Source organism: Mus caroli, unplaced genomic scaffold (genome assembly GCF_978045245.1).
Source record: "Mus caroli unplaced genomic scaffold, Mus_caroli_1 scaffold_6, whole genome shotgun sequence".
NCBI lineage: Eukaryota > Metazoa > Chordata > Mammalia > Rodentia > Muridae > Mus > Mus caroli.
Genome location: NW_028227261.1, coordinates 99,938,350 through 99,950,412, shown reverse-complemented (window position 1 = coordinate 99,950,412; position 12,063 = coordinate 99,938,350).

Here is a 12,063-nt window from a genome sequence, read left to right as displayed (position 1 = left end):
ATGGTGTGTGTGTGTGTGTGTGTGTGTGTGTCTGTCTGTCTGTCTGTCTGTCTGTCTGTCTGTCTGTCTGTCTGACTGTGTATAAACAACTTCCCCTCAACCAGGATAGAGTCAGGAAAAAACAAAAGCTTAGTGATTGTAGCTAAGATGAATGACAAGCAAAGCCTGAGAAAACCTACAAACTCTCCATGATGCTGCCTAAAACTTAATTTATACTTTACTCTATCTCCAGGTAATTTAATTTCTTAGGATGACTTGGATGTCCGAAGGCTTATTCCGCATGGGAGAGTCTTTCTTCTTTCCTAGAAAGGTTGGGTCATCACCTAAAATATCTCCTGTACTTACATTTCAGTTAGCAATATAAGAACTACACAGATTGGGTAAGACAGTGATGGGAACGTCTATGCATTTTATTTTCCTCACACCTTACCATTAATAGTTCTCAGCAGCTCTACAAATATGCATTTTACACACGTGAAAACATGTAGAGAGAGACTGATTAGTTTGGGAAGTGTACATTGCTGGTAAGCTCAGGCAAGAATGGTGGTTGAACCCTTCTGCTGTCTCATAGCCTCATTTAGGTGGAGCATATGAAGACAGAGGGTAACTTGGCAAGCCTTCTGGATAAGACAGTGAGTTGCTTTGGCAGCTGAGGTATATAAGACTAAGTCTCACTCAGTGTTTATATCTTTAAGCACCGTGCACTGGTGCTTTCTATCATTTGGAAACTGAGGATAAAGAAAGAGGATGATGAACAGGGGTCTGGATTTGAGGCAGAAGGAAGGCAGAGAGGAGAATAACAGAGTGTAAGAAGAAGTGACTATATGGCAACCAAATATGGGTGGGCATTCATCAGATAACCATACTGACTTAGAAACCAGGAACTAGAGCAAGCTGTAGTTGGCATTAGGTGGAGAATAACGCAGGGGAATGTTGGAGTAGATTCATTTAAGTGAGCTTCAAGTCAGCTGAAGGAAGAAGAGGAGTTGTCTAGGGAGCAGGCAATGGACAGAGAGCAGAGGACTCGGATGGATTTATTTTCTTTCTCTGTAACTATAAATATCACCCAGTGAGAGTCCATCAGTCTAGTTGTGTCAGTCCGGAGATGGGAAAAGCACAGGGAAACTACAGACATTATACGATTCAACTCTCTGAATTCTGGCAGGTTTCTGAAAGCACTATGTTTTGCTGTCTTTGTAGCTGAGTGGAGCTGCAGTGTGTTGAGTGTCAGTGATTGTACAATCTGATGGTCAAAGAACCAAAGCTGAGAAAACAAAACAGAGCAGAACAGGTGCGCTTCCTGCTTTGGTGATGAGATGGACATGAACAAGAAAGCTGCTTCAGACATGGAGACCTCCATAACTACACTCTTTCTTCTCAGCCTGAAGACCCTTGGCCTTAATGCATTTGCTATCCTTTGAATAGCTCTTGTCAGGATGTTCAAAAGTAGTGCAAAAAGTGATCCATATATCAGTTTTATATGCAAGAAGCAAAGCATGTATATATATTACTACAGATCTTTATGCATCTTGCCTTACCCAACATCGCCCTCATCACTATCTTCTTCCTGTCTCCCAAATGTCAGGTCAGTGTCTGAATGGTTAGAGGGGTAGCAGGTAAGCTTTCTCACATCAGCAACAGCACACAAGCTCTCCCATACTCTATGGTTGCTGCAAGCTAAGATCCACTTTGTGTGAATAAGAAGACTTAAGTGCATGCTAGAGAACTACATTATACAACAGAGACCATCACTGTGTCTCTGAGAGGAGAATTCTGCCTTAAATGATGGTGTCAGAAGTCACAACCAGGAGTTTCCAATTGTTCTGTCTTCAGATCTGAAAAAGCTTGCAATTGTTGTAAGGAGTGCTCTCCAAAAGCAAACAAGACTAGTACTTCCTAGTATTTCTCTTTTCTTTTCTTTCATTCATTCTTTTTTTTTTAACTTAAGAAAATTGATTTTTTTTTTTTGTAAATCCAGAGTGCATGAAAATATGGCAGACAAAAGAGAAAGAAGCCTCCAGTAGTTCATCCATGTTTTCTTTCAGGCATCATGAAATTTGTACATGTCTACTTGTGTGGGTCCGAGAAGCTAGTGTAATCTGAGTTCTTAGGGTTTTTTTTTTAATTTTATGGGTCTCAAGAAGGACTAGGCCAGATATCCTCTGGAAATCCATCCACTGATGGTAAGGGACTCTGCGTTGTATGTATAGAGGAGGGTCTGAGGAGATGAAATGATGACTTGGAACCAGGAGTTGAGTCATGATGGCTCCTGAATCAGCCCATTATCCTGAAACAGGAGTTCATGGACTCAGTGGTAACCATGACACCATAGATGCTGAAGAAGATTCTTCCCTTGTGCTTAGTTCAGACTTTCTGGATTGGGTTTCACTGTCTGCAGTAGTTCCATCCTATTTCAACCTTTTAGCTTAGCTAGAGCTCTTCTTGGAATGTCAGGTGTACAGACCTATCTTGTCTTTCAGCTGTTCGGTTGATGGCATGTCTTTAGAGCAAAACAATATGATTAGATTATCGGCATTCTTCTGTTGTCTCAATCTAATTTCTCTTGGGTACTCAATCCTGCTTTGTATTTCTACAACACTCAGGCTATCTTGTCCCATCTGTTTGTTTACATAAACTGGGCATTTCTCCATCTTCACACAGATGTAGAATTCTTTGTATCTGCCTCATCATTTCATTAGTATTGCCCAACACTTTACCCCAATACCCAGAACAATATCTTTTTTGTAAATAAAGGAAGATCAATAAGTTATTTTTAGTAAGTGGTTGCATGAATGATACCATGATTAAAATGTAGGTACTCTTATTGGGACTTTATTGTGTTATGTAACTTTCAATATGTGTGAGATGGTTAGTGTTTTTGTCAAGCATGGTAGAATCTAGAATCATCCAGAAGCTGGGAGTGTCTGAGTGTGGTTATCTTGATCACTTTAAGTGATGTGGGAAGACCTATCTTGGTTGTGGGCAGGACCTTTCCCCTGGGAGGAATTCTGAACTTGATAAACAGAAGGTATCCTGATTATTGGCATGCATGTCTTCTTGCTTCTTGACTATGGATGCAATATGACTATGTCTTTCATCCTCCTGCTTCCTTGACATCCCTGACAGGATGGACTATACTTCTGAACTATAAGCCACAATAAGCCCCTTTGCCCTTAAGTAGCTTTTGTCAGAGGATTTTATCACAGCAACAGGAAAAGAAACAAAGAAAATATTTGGGGGACCAACCCAGAGTCAGAGGGAGTAACTTTTACAGGTCATGGCCATCACAACTGTTAACTAATGTAACTGATACAGGTGAGGGCACGTAGGCATAGACAAAGACCTAGAAAGAGTTGGAAGTGCTGTGTGCATTTGAGTTGCTTTCTCCATGCAGATAGAAGGCTAACCATGGAGGCCAAGTGTTAACATTAACATTTTGTTAATGTTCCTGTTTTACAAAGAACATAAAAAGATAAGGTAATCTACAGGAAGCAACTTCAATAAAAGGTATCACGCTAGCACCAAAGTCCATCCTCATCACCACTTGAGTATACAGGTGTTTGCCGTGCACACCACCATTGAAGTATAGATGTGTTTGCAAGGCTCCCCATCACTGGACTATGCCATGTTCCCCATTGCTGGGGTATAGAGGTGTTCTCAGAACAGATGGTGGGAAGTCTCAGGGGAGGCTGTAGTCAGTGAATGCATAACTGTTGGGATGTGTGGGGATCTGGATCAGGCTGTTTTCTCTGGGGACACCTGCTTCTGCCCAGCTTGCTTTGTTCTTTCTTCCTGCTAACCGACATTCACTGTGATATAACGACTGAAATCCATATGTTCTTGGAAATGCCATTGCCACTGCATTCTGGGTAAATGGCAGGCTAAAGACTGGGTCAACTGGGATTGCTTCTCTTAGAGCCAGTCCACCTTTGCTATCCTGGAGACAGACTCATTAAATTCTAAACACCAACAGTCTGAAGTATGCATGGCGTAGTGGTCTCACTTGGGGTTTTTTGCTCCATGAGGGTGGGAGACAGTATCCACTGAATAGGTTCTGAGTCTGGGTCACCATTCATCCACATTACTTCTGTAAATATTAAATAGCCACACAGCAGCCTCTGGGTGCTGATAGGCTCACACTCCACTGCCATGTAATCACATCTAATCCCATTGAGCTCTGCTCAAAATAGCCGTAATTGGTGGTTTTATCCAAATCAATAAAGACAGCTTCTACATATTGATTATCATCGAGGGTATAAAATCATCACCAGTTACCTAGAAAAGAGAAGCAGCCTGCCAAGGGAAAAGGTCAGATATTCCATCTAAACAAGGGAGGGTGGCAGGAGGTGCAACCAGTGAGTTTTAAGGTAATAGTGTCAAATTACCTGAAAATGCACACAGTATATTCTTGTAATTTGCAACAACAGAGAGCCCAGAAATAGGTCAATCATTTAAGTGAGTCTTCAAGTCTTTTCTCTGTGATTCAGTGAGCTTGCTGGTATTAGCAATCTTAAAGGGGCTAGAGCCAACCAACAAAGATAGCCGCAAAACCTCTTTCTTCTGCATTCACATCCCAATCATGGCTGTATAGTTTCAGTCCTAAGGTGGCCCAGGCAGATGCGTTGCCCCCAATAAGAATCAGTAGAGATCCTCAGCTCCCGTCATGAGCAATCATTGAAAACTATGCAGGAAGGGGTGGCTAGACCACCTCAGAACCCAAGACATGCGGCATAAAGGCATTTTCCACCATAGTAACAGCAAGAGATGGCCTCATGCTAAATCTTACATTTCTAAGCACAGAATTTGGAATGGACTATGTCTTAATTTACTGTAAGAAGCAGTTCAGTATTTCATTCCTTCTAGCAAATACTAAAATTCTATAAAAACATTCAACACCACTGATAGAAAACACAATAAAAAGAAGAGAGCCCACTCAGGGTAGTCTGGACCCTACATGTTAACAGTGATCTTGGGCTTTCTCAAGCCTGCTTCATGTTTTCTAAAGGGCATTGGTAGAAGTGACAACCCATAATACATCATTTATGTATTATGAGGTTTTATGGGCTTTTATGAGGAATTTGCAACCCCTCTTAAGAACACAAATATAAGGACAGAACTTGGGTTTTTTGTTTGGTTGGGTTTTTTTAATGTCTTATGGGAGTACCCTTCAAGTCATTTTCCATGTGACCACAACATTGTGACATTGTTGTGATTGTTACAGAAATATAATTGAATAGCTTCTTTAGGTTTCTTTCTTCTTAAACATGCTGCTTTATAGCCATAAAAAGTTACCTTTCTAGGAGAGATGACAGTTCAGTGAATGGTTTTAGCATACACTTTATTGCTTAAAGATTTTACTTTTGTTTTTGATTGTATGTATACGTGTGTATCTGAGTGTAAGTTTATGCCTGTAAAGGCAGTGTCAGTGGATGCCAGAAGAGGGCATGGGATCCCCCGAATCTAAGGCCACAGCAGCTGCGAGCAGCTGACATAGATGCTGGGAAATAAACTTTGGATCTCTTCAATAGCAGGAAGTGCTCTTAACCACTGAGCCATCATTTCAGTCCCTACATATTATTGTTTATTTTCAATATTTCTATCAATCAAATGTGGGAAATGGAGAGGTTTTTTTTTATTATTTTTGATGTGTGGGACCACCAGATGCATTGTGGTATCACAGCTGATGAAGGCAGAAAGGCTCATCCTGACAAGGAGACGGTATTCCAGTCCTTTGATAGGTGGTTCAGTCTCTGTGAGCCCCCATTGGCCCAGGTTAGTTGACTTTGTAGATCTTCTTGTGGTGTCCTTGATCTCTCTGGCACACTCAATTCTATCCTGTCTCTTCCACAAGACTCCTTGAGCTCTGCCTAATGTTCAGCTATGGGTCTCTGTATCTGTTTCTATCTCCTGTATCCATGCAGGACTTCCAGTGGAGGGACTGGGGCATCAACCCACCCATAAAACCTTCAACCCCAAATTTGTCCTGCCTACAAGATATGCAGGCATAAAGATGGAGCAGAGACTGAAAGAGCCTCAACTTGAGACTCATCCCTCGTGATAGAGACAACCCCTGACACTATCAGTGATACTCTGCTATGCTTGTAGACAGGAACCTAGCATAACTGTCTCATACCTAATTAGACCTAACTGTTTGTATACCTAATGAGACTTTGCTGAAGAAAACTAACTTTTCCTTTTCTAACAGTTGTCAAATAGAGAAAGCTTCTGGGCTTATGTCCACTCAGTTCTGAAACTCAATCTGGCTTAGACCTTTTCAGGCTCTCTGCATGCTGTCACAGTTTCTGTTTAAGTTCATATGTGTGTCAGTCCTGTTGTGTCTACAAAGCCTTATTTCCTCAGCATCCTCCATGCCCTCTAATGCCTACCCTCTTTCTGCCTCATCTCCCTTACATATCCCTGAGCCCTGGGGGAAGTGATTTGATGGGAGCATCCCATTCAGGACTTAGTGTTCTAAAGTCTCCCACTCTCTGCAGTGTCTGGTTGCAGGTCTTGTGTGCTCACCTGCTCAGGAGTGCATCCTAGGCTGATCCTCTTTCCTCTTCTGACTTTGAAGCTTTTCCACCAGAAGCTCCTTCATCCAACGAGGAATGAGATGTATGGATTCTTCTCTCATTCTTCTCCTGTCTCTTACTTAATCAGACATCTGACTTACCCATCTTTACTTTCTAAGGACTATTATAATATATTCCTTCCTTTCAACTGTCACAATAACTTCTGGCTCGTTCTTTTATTACCTGTGGTTGGCACACCAGCCACTCCCTCCAGTGGACTCCTCATTTCCAACCATGACTTGCTCAATCTACCTTCATTTTGCCACCAACATTACTGTCGTAATAAACAAATGTGATCATGTGACTTGCTTCTAAAACCCTTTCTGAAGACTTGGTGTCGTGTGCTGATATACCTATGAATGTGTATATGAATATATCTGTGGTGGTTTGAACATGCTTGGCCCAGTGAAGTGGTACTATTTGGAGGTGTGGCCTTGTTGGAGTAGGAGTGGCCTTGTTAGAGGGAATGTATCACTGTGAGTGGGCTTTGAGATCCTAGCTGCCTGAGGATGCCAGTGTTCTCCTGTTTTCCTTTCTAACAAGATGTTGAACTCTCAGCTCCTCCTGCACCATGCCTGCTGAGTGCTGCCATGCTCCCACCTTGATGATAATACACTGAACCTCTGAACCTGTAAGCCAGTTTCAATTAAAGGGTGTCCTTATAAGGATTGCCTTGGTCATGGTGTTTGTTTGCCTCAGTAAAACCCTAAGACAACATTTATGTATGTTTGTTTATGATAAATGAACAAATATAAGAAGCTGACCAAACATTTTTTCTACAAGTTCTTTCATTTGCCAGCATATATGAACTTCCTAAAGCATCTACCTCCCTATGCCATAGACTAACAGATCCACAGGCTCGCTGTTTTGCATCCCTTTTCTGGACAGGCTTCATTTCCTTCACTTGGATAAGTTTTAATGCTCACTGGGTGAGCTCAGGTGTCATTTCCTCTGGCTCATTTCTAATTTATTTCTCCCAAACATTTAATTATCGTGCTGTACAGAAGGGAACAGTGGTAAGCACTGGGCATACAATGCTGAACTAGACCATCTTTGCCTTGAAGGATAGGTAAAGAGACAGACATGGAAATGGTTAAGTCTTGTTCACTGAAATAAAGGTTACAGAATAATGCATGAACATAGTAACTGAGGAGAAGAAAATAGAAGACCTTAATCTATTAATTTTGCCTGTGCCAGTTAGGGATCAGAGGGGAAAAGCTCTAAACAAATGGCCCTATGTCTATAAAATCCACCAGGTATAAAAGACACTGGAAGTGAAGTGTAATGCTTATTATGGGTTGCACTGTGTGCCCCCACCCCTGAATTTTCTATGTGAACCTTTTAATCCTTCCCTGGAAGCACAGAATATGAGCTCATTTTCAGATGAGAACTTAACAGAGGAGGCTAAGTGCAAAGTGTATGCATTAGACTGAGTGCTCATACAACTTGACTGGTGTCTCGCTCGCTTCTTGTATTGAAGAATGAATGAGACCAACAACAACAACAACTAAACAACATCTAATGGAGTTTTGGGGAGCTCTGTCTTAAATGTGTGTCTGTGAAGACAAACGGGGGACAGGCTGTAGACCCAGAGGCTGAGGCAATAGTTCAGATAGGAGAGGTTTAGCTTGGGTCAGTGCAGTCACAGGGCGGTTAGGGGGCATGAAAAAAACCTGAAAAGTATTTTAGAAGGAATATTGCACGGGGCAAGCTGACTGGCTGTGAGCATGGATGGTGTTTCCATGTTGCCTTTATTCCATGTTGTGTGCAGCAAGCTGGGCCTATACAGTTCTCTGAAAAGAGAAGAGACAAATGCAAGAAGCTAAGACAAATCACAGAAGAAGCCAAGTCAAGCAATGAGACATTTCCTGCTAAAATGGCTCCAGCCTTGAATCAGACCCTAAGACTCAGCCCCAACAGTTATAAACTACAGTCCTAATGCTTCCTTATTGAAGAATAATTAAAATGAGTTAAAATGAATTGTTTATAAAGCCCACAAACAATTGCAATGAGGTTGCTTTCCAGACAAGCAAAATAATACACATAAACAAAGCTCCAGTGGCTGTTGTTCCTACTAGAGATAACAAGGAACAATACAATGGTTAATGTGATGTGTTGATTTGATTGACTCTTGGAATGCCCAGATCTTGGAAGAACCATCATATCTAAAAATGTCTGTGAGCATCTTTCCATAAGAGTCTCATGTTTGAGTCAGCAGGCTGAGTGATACACATTGATCTCATCAATGCTCCATCAGTGGAGGGCACTAGAAGAATAAAAAGGTGGAGGGAAGACTCACTGTCTGTCTCTGTTTGTGCTTAAATGGAATTGACTTTGGTTGCCTCTGGTGCTCCTCAATACTCAGCCCTTCAAATCACACCATCAACTTTCCTGGTTCTCCAGCTTCCAAGAGAGGAGCAGGTTGTGGGACTTGTAGGCCTTTGAGATCAACACATTTCTCTCTCTCTCTCTCTCTCTCTCTCTCTCTCTCTCTCTCTCTCTCTCTCTCTCTCATTCTCTCTCTCTCCCTCCCTTCCTCCCTCCCTCCCCTTCCTCTCTCTATCTCTTTCCCCCACACTTTCTAACTGCTTCTGTTTCTTTAGAAAACCTCAACAAATGTAAAATACTCTGTCTTCTCTTCTCCCCTTTATACTTTCTTTTCCTCCTTTATTTCCCATACCAAATAACTAATGAGCTCTGACTGTATGCAACATGCTCTGCTGCATGCTAGGCTATGTGCTGACAAACACAATGGGCCACAAGAGCCTCATGAGTCACTGGCTGAGAAATGTGTCAGGAGAGAGCTGGAGACACTCACAGCTGCTGGCATGGCTGCTCTTCAAGGAAACTAGAACAGCCTCTCAGAAGTGATATCTCTTGAGCTGAGTCTTGAAGGCAGAGTGAAACTCTGAAAGCTTCGAGTGTGGGAGTGTGTGCCATCTTCAGGGGCATGAACACAACTGTGCAACTGCTAATAGGACCTCTCAGGGCAGTCAGAAGCCCAGAGAAGAGTTTAGAAAAAGACTACTGAGAGGCCTTGGTTTATAAGTGGTACATTCTTCCTGAAATTTCCAGTGTGGTTCATGACATCTATTCCAGGAAAGAGAAAGAATCTACCAACCCCTTTTTTATTTTGAAGCCTTTGAATGATCCTAGTAAGGTGATACTTAAGAAATAAATCTAAGTGGTAGAGAGGTGGCTCAATGACTCAGGGACTCAGTGGCTCAGTGGCTCAGTGACTCAGGGACTCAGTGGCTCAGTGGCTCAGGGACTCAGGGACTCAGTGGCTCAGTGGCTCAGTGGCTCACTGGCTGGGAGTATGATCTGGTCCTGTGAAGAATGGAGGTCAGTTAGAGCCTCTGTGACAGGTTGCTTACAACCACCTGTATCTCTAGCTCCAGGGGACCTAACACCCTCTTCTGACCTCTTCAGGCACCTGCCTACATTTGTGCATACCTCCTTACTATGTACATAAATAAATCATAAAATATATCTTGAAAAATAGAACTAAACTCAGAGAACTTAAACTAAAATAGAACTTATCTTGAGTAACAAGCTCTTGTCCCTGCTCCCTCCCCGCTCTTTTAATTCTTGGGTTTCACTACGGAACACTGAGCATTCCTCTAGAATGTTCTCTGTCTTCGCTTCTTTATGAGACACCATCTGATTCTGGGAAGGCTATTGAAGATGGGCATGAGTTACTCACCAAGTCACTGGCCTGGCACCCTGGGATGAGTTGGGTTGTTTCTTAAGCTTTCTTTAGATTTTAAAGTGAACTCACTTCCAGACTCTGTGACCTCTCAGAAAAGCTGCAGTCATCTTTCCTCCTATGGATCCAGGGGTCCCATGGGGAAATGTACAATCAGAGAGATAAAGGACATGGTTCTCTAGTGATTTGGGGGCTGAGATCTCCAGAGCCAGCTGCCAGCACTAGAATGACAGTTTCATCTCCTGAATGAAATAAAGAATCCACTTAGTGAAAGTCTCTAGTTACCAGCCTTTAGCTGCATATGAGTCTAAACAGTTCATGCCAGGGCAGAAAAGATCCCAGTCCAGTGATCAGAGGGCACTGGTGCAGGAAAGAGAATAATGGATTACTGAGTCAAACTCTTTCCTTGTAGAAATGGGCAACCAAGACTTGGAGAGTAGAGAGAAGCCCAGTAACTCAAGCATCGTTAAACAGCTCAGTGACTCCATAAAGAAGCCTATGCCTGTAAAAATCTCAACCTCACCTGAGTAATTGGCATGGTTCTTCTATTCTGGGCATGGGAAATCTAATTATAGATGGTGTTGCCCAGACAAAAGACATCTAGATAATACATGTCTTGCTTTGATAATAAATTTTTAGTATGTTATTCCAAATAGAGCATAAAGGTGGAATACTAAAATTATTTATTTTTATTATAAATTCAAATTTAACTAGGCTATTATTTTATTACTGTTTTTGTTACTTTTTAAATCTGGTAACACTAATTGCAGGACTGGCTTCTCTTCTCCTGTCTTTGCACTGACTGTTAAAACACATAAAGTCAAATGCATCATGATCACTTTCTAAGAGTTTATATCCTACCTTACTACATCTTTCCTGTTTATGCTCTTTTGCTTTCTTTTCATCATTAAACATTTTATCTGTTCTAAATACCTCAGCCTCACCAAAAATACTGCTTGACTATTAATTTCAACAGAAGGACTTGGGATAAAGCTCAGTGGTAGAGTATGAGCTTAACATGGATAAGACCCTGGGTTCAATTGAACAACTGGAAAGCACATAACATTGATTATTTGTAAAGGATACTTAACTTCAAAGTGGTAAATATGAATAATACTGACTTTCAGATCTCAAGAAACCCTAGCTAAATGGAACTATCAGCCACTTGTAGTAATCAGAATTCAGAGAGAGAGATGACTATATGGTTTAATGTCATATAAGTACTTGGTGGCAGAATTGGGTCTTGATTCATTGCATTTCACCCAGTGTAGCTGGCTGGCTAACTCTATTTTATGTACTTCTACTTGGATACCTACAGGACAGTGCAGTAAGCACAGGTTGGCCTCTCTCACCCCATCATATTCTCACCCTGATGTCCTTCCTCTGACTGAGAGAATGTCTTACAAATCTGGTCTTCCATTCACAGTACTTCTCTGTGGTTATCTTAGGGCATACATGTGTCCAAAGATGGTCCTTCCCTCAGAGTTGTCAAATCAGAATATGAGACAATATTTCTCTCCTTGGTGGCAGAGACAAGGATATACCAAACAGCTATATGCCCTGAGATATAGAGGAAGCATGGCAGGGTGCATGGAGGGGACAAGCCGATTGGTCCATACAGCTTCCTAGTCTACTTCAGCTGTTCTCAAAGGTCGGCTGCAAGTGTCTCATTCCCTTTAGCCAAAACAAATTTTATTTATTTTTGTCTTAATATTTTAAACACATGTATATATTTACTTACACAACTGGGTCTAGTTTTGTTTTTAATTTTAAAAATACCTT